The 22,285-nt window shown below is 43.7% G+C and overlaps 1 protein-coding gene across 6 annotated transcripts in view; it reads right to left on the bottom strand.

Annotated features, from left to right (window-relative positions):
* The window catches only part of CD151 (CD151 molecule (Raph blood group)), a 48,787-nt gene extending 26,502 nt beyond the window's left edge, over positions 1-22,285 (bottom strand). For 2 of the 6 annotated variants that reach the window (XM_078383663.1, XM_078383664.1), the window contains exons 1-2: positions 21,886-21,958; positions 7,901-8,043 (exon numbers count right to left, since the gene is read on the bottom strand). The gene's annotated coding sequence lies outside the window, so the exon portion shown is untranslated. Of the gene's footprint in view, positions 1-7,900; positions 8,044-21,885; positions 22,028-22,145 lie in introns of those variants that run through there. The other 4 variants (XM_078383661.1, XM_020784141.3, XM_078383662.1 and 1 more) reach the window with 2 other exon arrangements.

Here is a 22,285-nt window from a genome sequence, read left to right as displayed (position 1 = left end):
CACAGTGAAGTATGCACATAGACTAGCCTAACATTTCATGAGTGACCCAAGCAAGAGCAAAATTTGCTGCAATTCACAGCGCTACCAAACAACAGTGGAAAGATAGCACATAAGTTTAGGCCTACCGACTCAGGAAGTCTACAGAAGACTACAAGCTTAATATCCTCAACAAACGCTCCTCCTTTGGAATCAAGGTGACTGTGTAATAGGCACGACACCCACTTAATTCGTGTATCAAGAATTATATTAGCTGAGAATGCATATTGGCTATATCCTTGGTGACTCTTCAGCTAGCAACAGTGCAATGGCTTTATTCTCAGTCCTTATCCTTATTTAACCTGCAGTGATCTTGCCACTGAAGCCTGCACAATATTGGGAAAGGCGCTGATGCACTGATTGTGTGTGCTAACTGCCACTTGCAGGATCAGATTAATACACAGCTCCTTATACCATAGAGAGAGAGAGAGAGTCTCAACACTGCACCAATCTGGTTGGGTCAATCAGACCCATAAATGAGCCTGTACTTAGCTGAAAAGAAGAGGGGAGGTTTGGTTGAAACTCGCATCTTTAAACTCTGGACCTAAGGAGAAACTTCCTTTATCCTTTGGCAGTTCAGTGTGCTCCAGGGGAGGAAATCAGAAGACAAGGAGAATTATCTCGCCAGCCTGCTTCCAAATGCAGAAGGAAAGGGAGCTGAGGGCAGAGCTGGCAATAGGACCCAGAGACAAAACTGCAGCCCTTCAGGTGTTGTTAGGCTACAGCTCCCAACAGCCAAGGGTGAAGGATTAGTGATGCTGCAGTCCAAGGAGGGCCACTCTTCTGCCCATCTCTGCACTAGGAAGAAAAGGGAAGCTATTTCTACAGAAGGTGAAGTGGTTCGTTCTTTAATCTAAACTATTCCAGGCTGGACAAACACCACTGCCCTTCTCCCCAACAGTCCTTGATTCCTGAGAAGCTGAAGGTACTGCTTCTTTTCATGCAAGCCTCAGCTCAACTCTAGGCCTGAGTCACGCTCTCTGCCTTCAAGCTTGAGGTACAAGGGGAAAGGAAATCAGAGTTGAGACAGATGACTAAGAAGACCAACTGGGCTTACTCTAAGCTGGTCTAGCTGCCTTTGGTCCCTTCAAAGAGAAAGACAGAGTAAAAACATTTTAAATAAACACACACACACACACACACACACACACACACACACACACACACACACACACACACACACACACACACACACACACACACACACACACACACACACACACACACATGCTGAGGAAGACCAGTCCTGCCACCAAAGGGATCAGCCTACTCATTCTATATCAAGACGGTACCCCATTTAAAACAAACAAGACAGGGGCAAATCGCTCCAGCGGACTTGGGAAATGTCTGGAAATCAAGGGAGCTCTGAACGTTGCCCCACCTTGATAATCTGTACTTCCTTTTAAAATATTAATCATCATTTTAGTAGAGCTGGAACGGACCCTAGGGATTATAGAGTCCTGTTCCTGTCCAGGAGGCACAATGGGGAATCGAACTCCCAAACTTAAACCACTGAGCTTTCCAGAAGTATATCTATTCTACCATGTCTTACATAGGTTGAGTTATCAACTAGGCAGCACAAAATCAAGCAAAGTGCAACATGCAGATTCCTCTGGAGGAATGTTTATATATACCACAAAGGGTGCCTTAACATCATGACTACAAAAATCCTGCCATCATCTCTCTCTCTCTCTCTTTTGGTTATTCAGAACTGTGTCCACAGAAACTGCGAAACAGATAGACCAGCTCTGCTCATTATACCTACTGATGTTGAGTTCTCTTACTAATGAAACACAGAGGTCTTAATTCACCAGCTGATCAAGGTTAAGAGAGAACGTTTCTGGAAGCAGCAGTGCAATAATTCAGTATCACAGACATAAAGGGGTGGTAAAACTTCTAAACTAAGGTCCCTCTTCTGAAGTTAGTTTGTTTAAAAAAATCTTTACTCCACCTTTCTCCTTTAAAAGAGTTCTCATGGGTAGTGAGAAGAGTTACTATTTGGATTTTATGTTATACATTGTGCCTATACAGATGTTTGACTTTTAGAATGTTTTCATCCTTTGTGGATACTAAGAAATAGGTGGTCACAGTAAAGAGAGAGCAATTCGTCTAAGGCCACACATGCAGAGAAATAGGACAGACTTTGAACCAGCCCTCTGTCAACTGGACTGCTCCGTAACTCATACGTGAGGGACCCCTTGCCAATTAATATACACATGCACCAACTTCACTAAGTCACATCCTCAGATAATCATGTAATTCCCAAAATCAGGTCCTTAAGTATTTCTTCTTAGCCAAGCTTGACATTAGGTAAACCTTGACAATTTCTGTCCAAGTCGTATTCAACTCTAGGGGGCGGTGCTCTTCCCCGTTTCCAAGCCATAGAGCCAGCGTTTGTCTGAAAACAATCTTCCGTGGTCACATGGCCAGTGCGACATAGACATGGAACGCTGTTACCTTCCCACCGAGGTGGTCCCTATTTCTCTACTCCCATTTGCATGCTTTCAAACCGCTAGGTTGGTGGGAGCTGGGACTGATCACAGAAGTTCTACAACAAGCTTCAGCTGACTGAAGTTACAGAATCATCTGCAGACCTTCACATGTCAAGGATGTTGCAGGGCATGGTGCTGTGCAAGGGTGTGGCTTACCTGTGCACACAGATCCTCAACCCCTTTCAGCCCTGTATGTATTCTGCCAAAAACTTAAATAGAATATATTTGGAGAGTTGCTTGGAATTTTTGGCTTTAACTATGTAGGCTCTCTGATAGAAATATCCAAGTACCTCATTAAACTAAAAATCTCAGGATTCCAAAGGGTGTGGTGATCCTGAGGTATCAAAGTGCTATAATTGTGCATACATTCGGACTGACATGTACTGCCTGGGTGTACTTCATTCCCTGCTCTCTTTTCTGGTGTAGGAGGCAGATGGAGAGCAAGTATCTCTTAGCTGGTACTTAAGGACATCTCAATAATGAGGTTGGAGTTCACTCGGTTCTCAAACCACCAGCCAAATGCTTTTCTTTCCTCACATATGAAGGGCAGAGCAAGACTGAAGCTGGCTCCTGGCCATGAAGATCTGCCAGCTTGCCCTGCCTGCCTCCCCTAATGAATGAAGTCATAGATAGCTTGTGAGCAGGGCAAGGGGACACCTCTCAACATGTGCAGAGGAAGTGTCTGTCCACAAGGTTCCCCTGGGTGGGAGGCTTTGAGGAAAGGCAACCAAGGAATTTCTGCAGGCCAGATTTGGTCTAAGGACCAGGAATTAATCTTCCTCCAAATTAATCAGTGCACAAATCACATACAAGAGCAGATATTTATAAATACTTCAATTTGGAATATAACTTTTAAAATTGTTACAATAATCATTTTAATGCTTTACGTTTACGGTTTACTGTCCTGATTTTCTTTAAGAAAAAATAGGACATAAACATGTTTAAATCAGTCACATTCATTAAGCAGTCTGGCAAGTGTATAATAAACACATTCAGAAATCAATTTATACTTGTTAGAGAGAAAGGTTTGGGGGGGGTGGACAGAGCTCTCCATCTTTTTTTATGCCTGTGCTTCTTGCAGAGGGAGACAGTTTTAAAAAGATTAATAAAACTATAGGGCATGGTTTTAAATAGCTATCAAGGAGTTGCCAGTAAGCTATTGCCATTTATTTCAAGGTAGCTACAAACTTGGGAGAAGGGTCAGCCTGAGTGGCTTTGGGCCAGCTGCACAGTCCCAGGGCACCCGCAGAAGGAGGGAATGGCAAACCACTTCTGAGGACTCTCGAACTGGAAAACCCTGAAAAGAATTGCTGTAAGTCAAAATTCACTTGATGGCACATGACGACAATGATAAACCACCACTAAAAACAATCGCCACTACACGCCATTGCCATGATGTAAGACAACTGGTTATCACAGCATTCCAAAAAAGAAGAAGATTCATGTTGTGAGGACAAATCCTGAGCTTATACCAGCCCAGTGACTCAGAAAATAAATTGTGTTGTAGACATGCACATGCCCCAGGCATCGCCATCGCCATCCACCACACAAGGTCAACAATATACTTTTTTTTAAAAGCTAACTCATACCATTCCCCTTTCATATCTAGACATGCAAGATCTTGCTGCTCCCCCTTTACGTCTTGGCCAGTAGTGTTTTCACATTACGTCTTCCCACCAGAGCAAATCTGCACGATGAAAGAAGCTTCCCTTGAGAGATTATCTTAGAATGCTTTTGATACTTGATCCGTCATACAGAGGGAAATGCCTGGGAACCTTGTGCATACACGCGCTGCCACTGTCAATGCACAGGGACATGTGAGCTCAGCTACTTGTTCAGACACAAGATACAGTATTATAACATAAACACATTCAAGCAGTACCACGACTCTGTGCTTCAGGGTACATATAAGTTAACTTTAATTATTCATTTCCTTCAAGTCATTCCCTCCCTTCAAATTAGGACATGCTGCACGTCAAAACTGTATGAAGTGATGACTTCATACAATGCAGAAATGAAAGTGTCATTATATAATCTAATGCTACAAACTGGACGTTCATATGTCTAAATAATCCCCTGGTATCATGCAGAAAGGTGCAAACAAGCTCAAGGTTAGAAGCATCAGTTCTGTGCTCCTACTACGATGGGCACTCTCACTTGAACTGTTTGTGTCCATCATGCTCCCTTACATCCCTACACAATTTGCTTTTCAATAACATGTGGCAAAATCCAAGTGATAGTGGATAGAAAAGAAGAGGAAAAGTGTACATATAACAAAAGAAGATAATAAATAGCAAAATAAAAGCAAACAAACAAAAAAAAAACCACACACCAAAAATCATAAACCATGGGATTACTAAAGCATCAATACGTAAGCGTGACAAAAAACTTTATCACTCTCTGAATATAACAAAAGCAATTCTTTATGTAGTCAAAATGATACCATCCATGCACAAGAAGATAGCATAGAAACTACTGGATAGCCCAGTGGTTTAGGTATCTGGCTGCAGAGCTAGACATTGGGAGTTCAGTTCCCCATGGTGCCTCCTCAACAGGACTCGGCTTGATGATTATAGGGTTCCTTCCTGCTCAGCAGTTTTCAGATTATGACAATGATTAGAATAAGGGGGAAAACCCATAAAGGCTAGGTATCCCCAAGATCTGTCCCATGAGCAACTGAACCTACCTGATGGCCATTGAACAATGACCCACTGCTGAGGGAGGGTGGAGTGGATGGAACATCAAGATTCCACACAAACACATCTAGCTCCAGAAATGGTCCTTGTTCAGAACTCCTGGATTAGCAGGTAATTCCTTATCAAACGTCCTAATTAATGGAATTAGGAGGCTATAAACAAAGTCCTGCTCCTATAATCAACATGACCAGCCTGCAGGCCCTGCTGGCACAGATGTTACTTTCTCTCATTTCCATATTAGAAACTAGAAGGCCACATTGTACCCCTCAGCCAGCCAGACTGAGTCCTGGGGCTGCCAATTGTTGACCTCTACTATAAATACACAAGCCATGGTGCAGCAACAATAAGAAATGCATTTCACATTCACCCTTCAGCTGCATTGGGCCCTGCTCAGCTAGTAAGAATATAAGTTTTTTTTTTTAAAAAAAAAATCAAGACAATTGAGGATAAAACCTTAACATTTATTTTTCTCAAAGCTTTCTATGCATTAGAGAGAGAGAGAGAGAGATGACATTTTGTGTGTGCCAAATGCACTCTAGTAAGACTATCCTATAGCAAGAGCAACAGAACCCTTGAAATACACAGTCAGCTCTGTTGTGTTTATCAGGAAGGCAGCCTGCAATACAGCACTAAAAGGGTGATTGATGGAAGCACCACTATACAGGACATCATCGAATTAAATAAAGCTCCTTTCATTCTAAAAGTACTTTGACCTATTGATATACAAAAGTCACTTCAACAGCCATTGAGACGAAAGTAGGGGAACAATGGCAAAGAAAGAAAGAAGTGTCAAGACCAGAGTCCTAGAACAGAGCCTTACTGAACCCTACCTAGCTGCAAATGATTTAATTTAAAAAGCTAATTTCTTGCTATAGATTCCCAGCTTAGTACTTTGTAGTGCTGCTTTTTTGGGTAGGGAATACAATTTTAGACCTTTTTGACACTGGATCAAATACCAATTTCAGGAGAAGACTTGGAACAATTTGTAATAACATGTCATGACAAAATAAAGGGGTTCTTTGTCTTAACTACTAAAAATGATTAATGGAGACTGTCTGCAAGACTACTATGTAAGAACTGAAATGAACCAAAGAAAATGATGGGGAAAGAGAAAGAATGGAGAAAGTGAATCACAGGTGTAGCAAAATACAAACACGTCCTGAAGATACTGATGAACAGAGAGAAAAGACTGTTGCGAGGGAAGAGCTCTCAGCGATAGAGGGGAAGCTAAAACACTTCCAAGTCAAAGAAGGAGGACACAGAAAGAAAGAGGATGGGTAGCTGATGATGAGCAAAGAAGGCATGATGAAGAGAAAGAAAAGAATAAGAACGTTGACTCAATTTATAGCGCAATTAGGATTTTGCTGATTGGGATACAGATGTTCTTGCTAGTTTGCAAGGACACATTTCACATTCTCACAAAGACACAGCACAGAACAGAGCAGCCCGGCAGGATCCCTAAGACAACCCCTACATGGCTCAAGACCAAGATCAAAAACATCTACTTCCTGTGCATGCCCCCCTCCATGGCTTCTCCATTGTTGCTTTATTTTTGAAAAACAAATCATGACATGGAGTTTGTCACATGTTGTTCATCTGAGGTTGCATTTACCTAATTTTCCAACCTGCTAAAGACCAGATTATTTTTATTATGTTCTGATATGTAAAACCATAGAATTCAAAGAGTATGTACTTTCATTTTCATGTGACTGTACATGCTCCATGAGAAATAGACGCTCCTACTCTTTTGTCACAGTGGGATGCTTAACCTCAGCTCTTGAAGGCCATCTCAGCAAAGCACATGCTGTAGCTGGTTCTACTAAGCCACTGAAGCTTTGAGTACAGTCGTGCCCCGCTTTACGATTACCCCGCATTACGACGAATCCACTTCACAACGATGCTTTTGCGATCACAAAATGATGGTCTAAATGGGGGAATTTCGCTTTGCAATGACCGGTTCCCTGCTTCGGGAACTGATTCTTTGCATTACGACGATCTTTACAGCTGGTCGTCAGGTTTTCAAAATGGCCACCGGGTGCTTAAAATGGCTCCTCGCTGTGCTTAGGGACAGATTCCTCGCTATACAGGCACCGAAAATGGCTCCTGTATGATCTTCGCTGGACAGTGAGTTTTTAGCCCATTGGAACTCATTGAACGGTTTTCAATGTGTTTCAATGGGCTTTTTATTTTTGTTTTACGACGTTTTTGCTTAACAGCGATTTTCCTGGAACGGATTATCGCCGTTAAGCGAGGCACCACTGTATAGCTGTTGGAGGCAGACAGCATGTCTACCATCCTAGGATCAATTGAGTTAAATACAGCCAAGCTCATTCTGAAATGTTGGCCATCAGGTGAAAAACTGGCTACACCAAGTATCCAATACTGGAGGTATGAAACAATTGTAATTTAAATCCATAAGGGACACCCACAACACCCAAATCACGGACAATTACGATCTTGCACACAAACGTAAAGCAAGATGAATTATCTGTAGAAGTAAATCTGGTTACCCTATGATAATCATCATCAATATCATCATTTGTCAAGGAGGCATAATGGGGAATTGAACTCCCAACTATACGCTCTGCAGCCAAATACCTAAAGCTATACAGCAGTTCATATCAGTCACCTAACCCAGGACACAACTCAGACACAATTTCCAAAGGTGATGCTCACCTACTGCAGCATGCCAATCCACCAGCCTTTTTCAAGGCATCGGGTTACCCCTTCTGCTCCTTCACACCCTCCTATAGCAAGTTGTGCACAGATTTGCTCAAATTTCTCAGCCCTCCTTGCTTGAAATCCAGGCATGCTTGTCACTATTAATAAAGAGGAAATCTAATTCAATCATTCATCAGAGAAGGAGGAGGAAACATTCTCGAGGGGGGGGGGGGAAGAAATTGCTGCCCTAGTCAACCTTAAGGACTGCAATTCCCATGCATTACCTGGGTGCAAACATGGTGAACTGAGCTGGATTTAACTTCAGAATAAAAATATTTAGGAACAGGCAGCCAGTCCTTGGGGTGGGATCTCCCCAACTGAACTTCACTCCCCTTCTCTGTTGCTACAGCAGCAACACAGACCACCAACTAAACCATATCTGGAAACCAATCCTCTAGAGATCCAAAATTAACATCCTCTGTTGCTAAACACATACACACACTCTCTCTCTCTCCTTCCCACATTCTCAACATCACACACCATTTGGGGAAGACTAACCGGAATCTTTGTTCAACAGATCTGAAGAGCAGCCAGTAAACATCAAAAGCAATCAGTTCAGTCCAAAGAAGGAGAAAGGCCAAGGCAGTTTCTGAGCACTTTACAGTTGGCCAGGTGCCAATATTGGAAAGGATCCGGGGAGAGAAGGCAGAACAACTAAGCCGTGAAAAACACACTTCTCTGGAATATTGCACAACCAAGCCAGCTGCTACTCCCACAGCAAATCCATAACTATAGTAAAGCAATCTGCAAAAATTCTCAAGAAGGCCACAAAAGAGATCTACAGTAATCACAAATAAATCCATTAGTCCGTTGACATAAACAATGGTGTGATTTTTTTAGTATTAGCATTTGGTGGGGGAGTAAAACACCTCTTATCAGTGCTCCCTGTGATATCTAGCCATTGTTCACAAAATTATATATATATAATTTTATATATACTGTATATAATTTATATACTGTGTTTCCCCCCAAATAAGTGTTTTGCTCCAAAATGCATTAGGGCTTATTTTCAGGGGATGTTTTATTTTTTTCATGTACAACAATGGACATTTATTCAGATACAGTCGTCATCTTCTTCTGGTTGCTGCACAATGGTGGAGGGCGAGGTTCCACTTAACTGGGGCTTATTTTGGGGGGTAAGTCTTATATTACGAGCATCCTGAAAAATCATACTAGGGCTTATTTTCCAGGTCAGGTCTTATTTTTGGGGAAACAGGGTAGCAACTGAACAGACACTGTAGGTCAGGTGCATAAAGCTCTGAAAGTGGAGACTCCTGCTGCCAGCTAGCATCAGGCCCAGAGCTCTTCCATGTGACCAGTTCTCCACCACCACCACATAATATACATACTCAGTGTCACACAAAACCTTTTCTTTAGCATTATGCATCTACATATGCATATCTGTGAAAAGACAAAAAATCCTGCATTCTCCTAAGCATTTAAAATGCAGTATTTTATATTTGGAAAATGCAGCACACATGTTGCCAGGTAGCGTGCAATCATGTAAGCATCGTCAGGGCCAACGGAAGGGGCCTGCTGTAACATGAACTGGGAAAGGTGATAATTAGCTCTCCCACACTCCCAAGCCTGTGCTGTTTAATGACTTTCAATTAAATAGATGCTTCAGCTTGTCCTGTTTCTACCTCAGATACATGGAAAAGGGAAAATCACACAAACTAAAAAAAAAAAAAAATAGACATATCCATTGTGTCCTTATCATTTCGTTGGCCAAATCTTTTCCATAACTTCCCTTATAAGAAAATATACTTTTCACCAGTTATAAGACTGTATATGTTTAACAATTAACTCCTTCTTAAGAAAGCTTTTGTTGCTTTTATTATGCGCTCTCAAGGCACCTCTGGCTTATGTAGATCATATGAGTGAGTGATCTCCAAAATGCCCTGGTCCTCAGCTGCCTTGCTTGACATTTTGTAAACTCGAGCTTGTGGCTTTCTTTGGGGAGTCAGTCCCATCTCATATTTGGTCTTCCTCTTTTTCTCCCGCCTTCCATCTTTCCCAGCATTATTATCTTTTCCAGAAAATCTAGCCTAAGTTCTTAAGATGTGCACCAAATACAAAAGCCTCAGTTTCATCATGTTTGCCTCCAGAAATAGTGCAGGCTTGACATGCTCTAGGACCCCAAAGACTGCCAGAAAGACTGTTCATCTTTCTGGCAGTTCAGGGTACCCATAAAATTATCCTCTAACAACATAGTTCATCCGAAGTGATTTTTTTTTCCTGTCAGCTTTCTTTACAGTCCAGCTTTTGCATTGTACAAAGTGAGCAGAAATATAAGGGTGTGGATGATCTTGGCCTTAGTCTGCAGTGACACATCCTTACACTTGATGATCTTTTCTAATTCCTTCATTGCCACCCTTCCTTGTCTCCGTTTTCTGATTTCTTGGCTGCAGTCTCTATTTGGATTGATGATTGAACCAAGAGATACAAAATCTCTCATTATTTCAATTTCTTCATTGAAACATTTAAAATATTTTTACTCCACCTTTCTCCTTAAAAGGATCCAAGGTGGTTTATGAAACATAGCCTGATCTTCTGAAACTCTGGTGCCCTTCATCACGCACCAGCACATCTGCTCAGTTGAACACCAGGCTGACTCTGAATGCAGACGAGTGACTACATGAAGGTGCCGTCTGCTCCTGCATGCCAACAAAAACTATTATCCATACTTTTCTCCAGTTATAGAAATCTGTCTAAGAAACCATTTGTCTGGAACTTGTTTATCCAAAATGTCACAACCACAGATATTCATAAAACGGGGGAAATAATTTATCATGGTCACTGCTAAGAAGGCTGTAAAAAAAAAAGTAATGTTTTCTATTTCTGAGAACCTTTAAGCAAATCAGTGTTTCCCCTTCCCAGAGGGCTCAATGTTCTATTTGAAGAGGAATTCAACAGCATAAGCATATTTCTGTTTGCTCAGTGGGCCTGTCTCCCACACCCTCACCCCATCTAACATGACTTCCTATCTACTGGAATGACAATTTTTTTTCCCAGAATGACAAACCATCACTTTCTTCCAAACTGGAAACCTCTGCTACAAGAACAGAACATGCATTTCACTACACAAGTAAGAATAATTTCAGTCTTTCCACATGTTACTGTATCCAAATCCTTACAGTCATGGCCAAAAGTATTGGCACCCTTACAATTCTATCAAAAAATGCAACCCTTCTCTTAGAAAATTGCTCCAGTTGCAAATGTTTTGGTACTTACATGTTCAGTTCTTTAGTTTGCGTTGGAACAAAACAAATACTGTATTAAATTAAGGGTGCCAATAATTTTGGCCAGTGCATTTTTGGGTTTCTGTGTGGGATTGTATCAGATTTGACTTTTCTTCTGCTTTTTTGTGTGTGAGATGTGTGAGAGAAGTGAGAGATGCAATTCCTTCATTCACACCAAACAGTTTCTCAGTTCAACTATGGTTTATCCCTCATGGATTGGTATTTTCCCCTCCATTTACATGATATAATATTTGACACAATGAAAAGAGTGACAAAATCCATGCTTTCCTGTGGTTTTAGTCCTTGCTGCCTTTGTGGCTTATTTTGTGTGTTCAGAGGGTAGAGTTTTGTGCTTCCTATGGAATTCACTTCCACATCAGAACATCTCCTAATTGGAACCTTTTAATGCTAATGCATACTACTTCATTAGGTTTCCCCTTGACATTTAGTCCAGTCGTGTCCGACTCTAGGGCACGGTGCTCATCCCCATCTCCAACCCACAGAGCCAGCATTTGTCTGTAGAGTTTCTGTGGTCACGTGGCCAGCGTGACTAGACACAGAACAATGTTTCCTTCCCACCGAGGTGGTACCTATTATCTGCTCGCATTTGCATGCTTTCGAACTGCTAGGTTGGCGAGAGCTGGGACAAGCAACGGGAGCTCACTCTGTCGCATGGACCCTGCAGGACAGAGGCTTCTGTGGTTTAACCCTCAGCACCACCATGTCCCTTACTATTTCATTGCAAGTTTGTTTTTGAAACCAGCTCCAGAGAAGACAGCACAGCAGATAAGTGGATTTCAAGGAACTATTTCAAATATCTCGCAGAGGCAAACATTTCTGGAAAGATGGTGTTACATACAGCACTGATGTTACCTGTCTGTCATGGGTTTGGAGGGAAAGTTCCATCCTATGGGGAGTGGAAGGCGGGACATCAGGAGGAGGGGCTGTACTGTATATATATGTGAAGCGTGTGTGGAGAAGTTTAGACGCTGGGATGTGAAGAAGCAGCAGCTGGGAAGAAGAAGCTGGTGTGGGAGTCTGTGTGTCAGACAGGGTACTACTGTGTGTCAGAGTACCAACCTGATAGGTTCAGGTGTCTGTGGGTTAGCCAGAACTGATAGGTTCAGGGTCTGTGCTTCAAGTTAAGTGTTCTGTGTGAACCAAACTGTATGCATGTATGAATGAGACTAAGCCACGTTACTATATCTTATTCACCTGAGCATTTTATTTTCCCTGTGTGTTGTATTAAATAAACCTTATTCTTTTATTTGTTGAAAATCCATCCCTGGTCTGTGTGACTTCTTATAGGGAATGGTTGGTGGCAGCTTAGTTAACGTGTGGCAGATCCCAGTAGGTCTGGGTTTGTCACATTGATTGGTGTCCAGCGTGTGGGATACGACTGGTCCAGTTGTCCAGTGGTCCAGCAAAGCCTTGGCACGTGTGCCCAGAGCAAGGGGGGTCTAGTCAGGGACAATCTGAGGCGCGTAGGTAATCTTCTAGGTGTACCTCACGGGGAGGTGCGCTAGTGGAAGAACGTGCCAACTGGGGAGACTAGATTAGGGTGCTCTGAGGCAGCCTGTTTTTGGCGGGAAAAAAGCTGAGGCAAAACTGTAAAGTAGAAGTGATTTAGCCTGCCTGCTGAGAGGCCCAGCAGAGGGGGGTAGGCTCTAACTCGCTACAGTTGCAAGTAGTGCTGAAGGACAGCAGCAATCTATAGGGAAAGCTGGTTCTGAGGCAAAAGAAAAAAAAAGTGGTCGCTTTATTTTGAGGCTTGACTTTTGGAAAGCAGCCTGTTCTGGGGGGGAGTATGCCCTTGACTCGAAGCCAAATGGCAGAAATGGGTGAAGTGAAAGACCCCCAGGTAGACCAAGGTTCTGAGGATGAATTGGGCTCAGTGCAGGGTGACAGCACGGGAGAACAGACCTTAGAACTCAGAAAAATGCTCCTAGCCCAACAGCATGAATTTAGAATGAGACAATTGGATAGGGAGGCCAGAGAAAGAGCTGAAATCAGTCAGGCAGAGGCAGATGCCAAGAAAAGGGGAATGGCCATGAGGATAGAAGAGATGGAACTGGAACACAGAGTTAGAATGGCACAATTAAAATTAACATTCCTAAATAAGAAAAATAACAACTTATCAGTTGAAGAAATTGCGGAAAGAGAAAAGTATGAGGCTCAGGCCAGACAAAGTGAGCAAGATCTTGAAAAATATAATCAGCAAAAAGACATTAAATTAAAAGAAATCAGAGATAAGACTGAAGAAAAAGTAAAAGAGATAAAAGCTAGGGCTGAGGAAGAAATTTTACAGATCAGGGCTGAGTTTGAGGCCAAGCAAAAGGAGCTGGATTTGAGAATAAAAGGGAAAAGCCAGCAAGGGGGAGGGGCCCATGGTGAAGGGAAGCCCTCAGACATGAAACCAAGACCTCAGATTTTGGAGGGAAAACCAAAACAAGATGAGAGAGAATCAAAATACACCAGAAAATGTTATTTCTGTCAGGGAAAGGGCCATCTAATCTCAGAGTGTGAGAAATTAAAGCAGCTAAAAGGAATGGTGCCTCAGGATTCGAGTGGAACCAAGCCAAAAGCTGTGTTCTGTGTCCAGAAAGAGCAAGGCTCATTGTCACTGAGGGAGCCTGTTGCCATGGCTACTCAATCTGGAACAGCTACATCTGCTGATCAGGCTGAGGAAAATGGTCCTCTTGTAGAGGTCAGGCGCTGCCTGTTGGTGAGAACAGATTCTCAGTTGTTTGAGACAGCAGGGGTGGACGTAGGAATACTTGGCCATCAGTATCGGGGGCTGCGGGACACTTGTTCCCAGGTGACCCTGTGCCATCCAGATATTATTCCTAGGGAGTATGTAATCCCGAATGAGAGCATAAAGGTAGCAGGGATTGAGGGGCAGATAATCTCACTCCCAGTCGCGGAGGTACCTGTCAACTTTCAAGGCTGGAGGGGAGTTTGGCGGCTAGCGATTTCATCGACTCTGCCAGCAGCCGTGCTCGTGGGAAATGACCTGGCTGAACATGTGAAAAGGGTGCTAGTGATTACACGCTCACAAGCCACCACGGGGACAGTTCAGGGGGGTAATGATGAGCCAGAGACGGAAGCAGGTGGGGGGAGTTCAGAAGCTGTGGTGGAAACCTTAACCACAGACAGCAGATTTGGACAAGAGCAAAAGGCAGACGCCACTCTCCAAAAGTGTTTTGAACAGGTGACTGACGCCCAGCTAACACCTGAAACCCCAGTGAGATTTCTGGAGAAAAAGGGGATTTTATATAGAGAGACCCTGAGGAATATCTCAAAAGGGGGAGATGGGATCAGAAGTCAGCTAGTGGTACCTGAAAAGTATCGCCCCATGATCTTACAAAGGGGGCACTCTGACATGTTTGCTGCACACTTAGGGGTGAACAAAACACAGCAGAGAATCACACAGAATTTTTACTGGCCTGACATAGGGAAGCAGATCAGGGAGTTCTGTAAACAATGTGATGTGTGTCAAAGGCAGGGGAATAGCCGCGACAGGACCAAAGCAAAGTTGTGCCCTTTGCCTGTGATTGACACTCCGTTCAAATGCATAGGGGTGGATATAGTGGGACCTTTGCCCAAGGCCACAAAGAGGGGGAACAGGTTCATTCTCACCATTGTGGACCATGCCACGAGGTACCCTGAAGCCATACCCTTGACTAACATTGAAACTAACACAGTGGCAGATGCCTTGGTGGGGTATATGTCCCGGATGGGATTTGCCTCAGAAATAATCACAGATTTGGGCGCATCGTTCACATCAAAGCTCATGAAACGCTTATGGCAAATCTGTGGAATTAAGCACAAGGAAACTACTGCCTATCATCCTGAAAGTAATGGGTTAACTGAGAAGTTCAATGGGACTCTAATGCGCATGATTAGGGCTTACTTGGCAGAGAATCCAAACAATTGGGACCAGAAGCTGCAATCCCTTTTGTTTGCTTATCGATCAGTGCCACAAGCCAGTACCGGGTTCAGTCCATTTGAACTTTTATTTGGGAGAAGGGTGAAAGGGCCCCTTGATTTGATCAAACAAAATTGGGAGCAGATCACCCAGGATGACCCACAAGACGTTGTGACATATATAGACTCTTTAAGGAAGGACCTAAAGAGAAACCTAGAGCTAGCAGCAGAGACCCTGCAAGCTCAAAAGGTCAGAAAGAAAGTTTGGGATGACCAGAAAGCCGGGGAGAGGCACTTTAACCCAGGGGAGGGAGTGCTTTGGCCTAGGCTCTGCAAAGAAAACAAACTGCAGCTGGGTAGCCCAGAAGTAAAGTGCTTGGGTCACATAGTAGGGGGAGGAGTGATAAAACCCCTGGAGGCCAAAATAGAAGCTGTTCGTGATTGGCCCAGACCCAACACCAAGAAAAAAGTCAAATCATTTCTTGGGTTGGTGGGCTACTACAGAAAGTTCATCCCGAGGTTTAGCGAGATTGCGGCTCCGCTGACCGATCTGACGAGGAAGAAGGCTGATGACCGCATCCCGTGGACCAGCGACTGTGAGGAGGCGTTCCAGAGGTTGAAGCAGGCGCTCATCAACTATCCAGTGCTGCGGGCTCCAGACTTCGACCGGGAGTTCATCATCTACACCGATGCGTCTAACAGCGGGGTAGGAGCAGTTCTGTGCCAGGAGGATGAGAATGGTGACCAGCATCCAGTGTCCTACCTGAGTAGGAAACTTCAAAAAGGTGAGAGACATTTGGCAACCGTGGAGAAGGAGTGTTTGGCCATAGTCTACGCGATCCAGAAGGCCAAGCCTTACATCTGGGGAAGACATTTTGTTCTGTGCACTGACCATTCACCACTGCAATGGTTAAAGACAATGAAAACCCACAATAGCAAACTTATGAGGTGGGCTTTAAACCTACAGGACTATGACTTTGAAGTGAAGGTGGTCAGAGGGTCAGTGAACTGTGTTGCTGACGCCTTGTCAAGAAGACCTGAAGAATGAAGACGGCGAAAGAAACATGGACTATGTATATATATTGATGACAAAAGGTTAAATGTACCTGTTTTTTTTGAATTTGGGTTTGTATGAATAAAGGTAAATGGATGTAATGTATATGGTAAATGGTTAAATGCCTAATTGATATGGTTAACTTAGAATGTAAGTATAAGTAAGTATGGTATTGTATATTATTGTATAAATGTTTTTGTATGTTTTGGATCCAGGTTGTTTTTTGGAGAAAAGCACGTTAGCTTTCCCCCTACAAAACAACTTATAAAGAGGGGAGGTGTTACATACAGCACTGATGTTACCTGTCTGTCATGGGTTTGGAGGGAAAGTTCCATCCTATGGGGAGTGGAAGGCGGGACATCAGGAGGAGGGGCTGTACTGTATATATATGTGAAGCGTGTGTGGAGAAGTTTAGACGCTGGGATGTGAAGAAGCAGCAGCTGGGAAGAAGAAGCTGGTGTGGGAGTCTGTGTGTCAGACAGGGTACTACTGTGTGTCAGAGTACCAACCTGATAGGTTCAGGTGTCTGTGGGTTAGCCAGAACTGATAGGTTCAGGGTCTGTGCTTCAAGTTAAGTGTTCTGTGTGAACCAAACTGTATGCATGTATGAATGAGACTAAGCCACGTTACTATATCTTATTCACCTGAGCATTTTATTTTCCCTGTGTGTTGTATTAAATAAACCTTATTCTTTTATTTGTTGAAAATCCATCCCTGGTCTGTGTGACTTCTTATAGGGAATGGTTGGTGGCAGCTTAGTTAACGTGTGGCAGATCCCAGTAGGTCTGGGTTTGTCACAGATGGTTTTAACAAATTTAGTGGGGATGTAAATTCTGGTGACCTCCATTCCTCCTTGAGACCTGCAACCAACTGGAGAGTGGTACTTTTGTTCTATCTGGAACAGCCCTTAGTTCTACAAATCTAGTACAAGATCTGCAATCCAGAGGAAAAGCTGAAGATGTGCTTGAAATAAAAAGAGAAGCATCTGCTTAAAGGTTATGAACAGGAAGAAAGAACAGTCGATCAGACATCAGTAGTATTTGGGCTCTAAAACTAAGAAGAGAGTGAGAGGGAGCAATAGAACCCATTTGAAGTAGAAAGACAAAACACAGCCAGATATTGTCATGAAGCGAACTAAGATTAAATGATTGCAGCAAAAACAAATATTCTTGTCACATCACAAAAATGAACAAGTTTTAAGTTCTCATGAACTAGGACTGATTATTTCAAACACACGCATCTCCTTCTTTATGCATCTGAAGAAACATGCTACTGTCCATGATATCTTGTGCTTAATAACACTTCCTAGTCTTTAAGGTACCATGAGACTATTTGTTGCTTTTTGCTACTACTACAACCACCTCTTTGGAAATTTCTGTGAGGTGAAAAGGGTGTTGTTGCAGGAAAGATTGCAACAAACAGTTAAAAAAAACCTTTGCAATGTGCCACCAAAGGGAATGGCTGCAGGTTTGGATTCCTGCAGGAGATGCTAGGTTCGGAGGTCAACTAGAAACGGCGGGCCCCTTCTTGCCACGTACAATTTTAAATGGCATCTGCTGTAGCAAACTCCCTGAGATTTCCAAGTCTAGCAACACTGTTTACTTCTGCCAGCAGAAGCAGTTCCTCTGGAACAGAAATCAATGCCGGCTTTGTTTCCATTACAGGAGGCCCACACTCTATTTGAAGGCAACACCCAGCACAGACTGTGGAAGGTGGACTCTGCTATTCTCAGGAAACATGTCTCCTTTAAGAACAAAAGGGAACAATATTACTGAGTCAGAGGACCAGGCATTTTGGAGGCCCAGAATGGAAAAGCAGCTCCTCCCAGGCATTCAGCTGCACTGGCAACAACAAGGGCTGCAGAATCTGTCCATTTCCAGAGGGAATACCCTTGACTGCTTCTAACCTTTCTTCCTTCCCTTGCTCAGTCACCCACCCACTTGCACATCATTTTTTTTAAAGATCAGCTTCATTTGAAGGAATAGGCTTTTGGATATTTCCTTGCCCAAAGTGCCAAACCAAAAATAAGATAGGATGAGAAACAGTGACTCCTACACATACGCGTGCGCACACACACACACACACACACACACACACACACACACACACACACACACACACACACACACACACACACACACACACACACACACACTCCTGGCACCTCTGTGATGCAGCTTGGCCAATGGTATGTCAGAAATGCTGGCACAAGGTACATGTTTACTCCACTAGAGAGCCTGTATCTATTCTTTAATAAAAACTTCAGACCAAGAGGGAGAAGTAGAGTCTTTTGATTGATTGTTTTCCCCTTCAAAATAGACTGTACTACCTTTACACATTTGATTTGCTAAAAGCAAACTATTCATTATACATTCCAGGTGAAGGCAATGAGAAGCATAAAATGGCAGGCACTGCTTTCCTGTTAAAACATACTGAATTTGTTTTGGATAAACTTTTTTTAGAATACTGCATACAGTACAGGCTCCCTATGTACATCCACCTACTCTGCTCCATTACTTCCAAGCAACTTTGATGTAACAAATGAAAGGGTGAGAAAAATACCATAGATTATGGGTTAGTACATAGATGATATCTATGTTCTTGGTTCTACCGTACACCACAGAATCAACAGCCTTTACAGAGGCAACTATTTAAAAAGACAGAAACACTTGAATTGTGGGTTTATTGTAAGAAACCAAGAATTTCTTGATCAAGAAGAGAATCATCAATGAGTAAACATAGAAGCCAACCAAGAAACCACGATGTCTTTGAAATGCAGAAAGCTAAAATATTTCAACCACACAATAAGTGAAGTCTAGATTGTCACAACTGGCATCTGAATTTGAATCCATAGAAGAAACAATGGCGTACCAAGGTGGGAATGTAACTCTGTCAAGCTGTATTCCTCACCTGCCACTCAAATTTCAGGCCACCTTCAGCCCAGCTGCAAATATTTCCAGCCTAGCAAAGTGCTCTTTCCAAGCATTATAATTTACATTTTCTACTGGGCAATGGTCAGTGTCAGAGACAGAATGCTGCAATCCTATGCAGGTGTATTTGGGGAAAAGTTCTATTCAAATGGGTGGGACTTATTCTGCTATATTCATTATGGCTGCAGTCTGATTCAAATTTAGGTCAGATTAAACCCACTCAGCCAGTAGGTTAGGTATATGTCATCCTGCATAGGGATAACGCAGCACAGAACCTTCCAAACTCACAAAGAAACTTGACTACCCACCCGCACACTCTTCCACAGAGATTTATACTCTAGCCCTGAAACTAATATGTTCTTGAGTGTTATGTCCCACCACCAAACCCTCAGTAAACTAAGTATAGACCATGATACATAATTTAAAATCTTGGACAGGTAAATATGGCTCTCCTATAGTTTGCAAGTTTAAAACTGGACTTTGCACCTTTAAGGTTGGGTTGCAGCCCTTTCTAGCCAGTGCCAGCAAATTCCATAGCATCCAGCTTTCAGCTTTGTTTGTTCCGGAGATCCTGGATACAGCTTTCCAGAACTGCCTCCAGGTCTGATTGGCCGCTTTAGGTCTGCACTTTGTTTTTCATTCTTCCCTTGCATTTGCTTAACTCATCCACCCTTTGCATCTCCTCTTGCTAGACGACCTGCCTGTTCCATTCTCTTCAGCCTGGAACACACAAAGACTTATGCTCAAAATACATGCTCTCTCCTAACCACCAAGGACAGAGAGAAATCATGCAAAAAGACTATCTCCCTTGATGCAAATGTTTTCAGTGCATTATCAGATCAGCCTTCCTCAACATGATGCTCTCCCAGATGTTTTGGGCTATAATTTCCATCAGCCAGCATGTACATTGGTGAGGAGTGAGGGAGGATAATCAGAAACTACCTGGTTTAAGAAGCCCACATTAAATAGATAACTAAGAAGTGCTATTAGTTAGCTGTCCTTTTACTTGTCAGCTCTGATTGCTGCAAAAAAAGACTTCTGTGATTGTAATGCCATGCCATTACACAAACCATGTTCACAGAAACCAAAGACAACAGCATTAGGGAACTCGGTTGTTCAAAGGCCTTGCTTCCATAATGTTTATTTTACATTTCAAAGTTTCAACTACTGGTTTCTAAAAGTGGAAAAAAAATTGTTACCTGCAGATGGAAGACTGACAAAAGTAAGTCAACTTGCTTCTAGAGAGAGCCTGCACAGTCTAGTGGTTAGTGTGTTCAAGGACTGTGGATGCCGAGGGCCAAACTCATACTTGGCTTCCTGGGTGGCTTTGGTGCAGCTGCTCCCCCTCTGTCTAGCCTGCCTCACAGGATGGTTGTGAGGACAAAAACGGCAAGATGGAGGATGTATGCCCTGGGCTCCTTGGAGGAGATGTAAGGCATATATACAATTGATAACTAATAATTTTTTTTAAATTGTAAGCACATTTTAAAGTCATACCGTAGGTCATCTATTTCTCATATAATCAAATTTTCCATCTTGTTATGCCATGTACTCTGGCCCAACACATTTTGCAAGGTCCTGAAGTAATATAAAAACCTGCCAAATAGGATTGAGGGGCAAAAATAGCACAATCTCAATGTCTTTCAAGTCTCTGAAATCGCCTGTACACATTGTTAAACCCCACCTAAGCAAACATGTCTGTCTCAGATTTATTAATCTAAAATTTGGATTTCATGTTGCTAAATTCTTAATCTCAGCACTGGAAGGAACCAAACACATCACAGGAAAGCAATTCACTCCTTGTAGAAACACCCACAAAGAGCTGATAAGGAAAGCACTCCTCCCCATGCATATAAATTTAAAATATTTAAAAATTTTCCACATTTTTGTGACTTGTGCAAAAAAGCAGCATGCCCCAGATTACAGGGTTTATGAGAAGTTGTTGTGATCAATATTGCAAAACCTGGATCCACAGAAGTTTGTACAAGGGCGAGAAAGAGGGTTTGTATTTTAAAAAATAAATAAATAAAGCGTGTTAATCTATCCCACCAGACTTGAGTGAGGCAGGTTCGTCCTAGCCTTTTGTTTGCAAGACCTGAGCAGGGTTGTTGACCGCAGGTCCTTTGGGAAGTCATAGACAGCAATTTGACAGCCCATAATCACAGCAATATAGTTACAGTTTCACGGAAAGAGAACCGGGGGGGGGATGTGGGGGAGCGGGCGGGAATCACACCCTGAGAAAGGAATTTCAACCTCCCACGTGGATTCTTAAATCAAAAGGCGCTCTTAACCCACACAGGGCACCAGAAGTCTGGGCAAATTCCCCTTGCAAGCAAAACAAACGTAACCTTCCCGCACCCTCTTCCCCTTCAGCATTCTCGCCATGCCCCCCCCCCCGAGTTATCAGGACGTTTCCGTTGGCCGGGTGGCCGCAACAGCTCATGCGACAAGAAAATTCTTTTAAGATGCCCTCCCAGCGCCCTCTGTTACTTTAGTGCCCCAAAAGAAGACCGCTTCCCTTGTGAAAATCCACCGTCCCACTCTGTCCGCTGTCCCGAAGCCCGCCCACCCATCCCTCTTCGCTTTATAATCTTAGTTTCAGGACTGCAGAGCCGGAAGGGACCCTATATGGGTCGCCGAGTCCGTCCCGTCAGGGAGGCACCGTGGGGGAATCGAACTCCCTCGTGTATAAGCCGAAGACGTGCGGGGCTACCCAAGTAAGAAGCGGGGGGCCGGCCTCTCGAGACCAGGCTGGTTCTTTGCTCTTCTTCCCCTCACTAAACTCACCGCAGATGAAAACGCGGGACCGGGCGGGTGCTCCCTCCGCGGCTCAGCTCCGCCATGCAGAAGGCGAGGACTTCCTTTGTTGCGGCGGGTCCAGGTAGCTCCGCTTCCTGCCTGCCTGCCCGCCTGCCCACCCCTGGGTGGCCTTCTCTCTTCCCCCCCCCCCCCCGCCTCCAGCGTGCAGCCAACCCGGCAGCCCGGAGGACGCGCCCACGAGCCAAGAAAACCTGGCCCCGGGGGCGCCCATCCCGCGCCCGCTTTACCTGCCGCGCCTTCCGCTCCGGGTGGTCCTCGCGACGGGCCGGGAATATCTCAGGGCCGAAGCGGAGCAGCGAAGAAGGCCCTCGGACACCCAAGCCCCCTCCCGCGGCTCTCGGCTCCGGCAGCGGCTTTAATGGTTTTT

Source organism: Pogona vitticeps, chromosome 1 (genome assembly GCF_051106095.1).
Source record: "Pogona vitticeps strain Pit_001003342236 chromosome 1, PviZW2.1, whole genome shotgun sequence".
In the NCBI taxonomy this organism is placed as follows: Eukaryota; Metazoa; Chordata; class Lepidosauria; order Squamata; family Agamidae; genus Pogona; species Pogona vitticeps.
This window is presented reverse-complemented; position numbering and strand designations above follow the sequence as displayed.